Raw genomic sequence first — 257 nt, 5'->3', positions numbered from 1 at the left:
TATATATATATATATATATTTTTTTTTTTCATTTATTCTTAAATATCATTTCTTTTTTTTTTGTTCCTTAAAATATTCGAGATTGATAAAAATATTCTAATTTGTTAAGAAATACTTATTTTACGTTCGTTCTGTGCAGTATTTTCTTTTTTCTTTTTTGGGTGATCGAAATTTTTATCTGCGTCTCTCTCTCTCTCTCTCACTTTCGTTTTTATTTTTTCATCGTAGGATAATTCTCGTGACGATTCTCATAATCA

Source organism: Polistes canadensis, unplaced genomic scaffold (assembly GCF_001313835.1).
Source record: "Polistes canadensis isolate GaletaPanama2010 unplaced genomic scaffold, ASM131383v1 scaffold_1637, whole genome shotgun sequence".
Taxonomy (NCBI): domain Eukaryota; kingdom Metazoa; phylum Arthropoda; class Insecta; order Hymenoptera; family Vespidae; genus Polistes; species Polistes canadensis.
The sequence above is the reverse complement of the archived record's forward strand: the minus strand, read 5'-3'. Positions refer to the sequence as shown.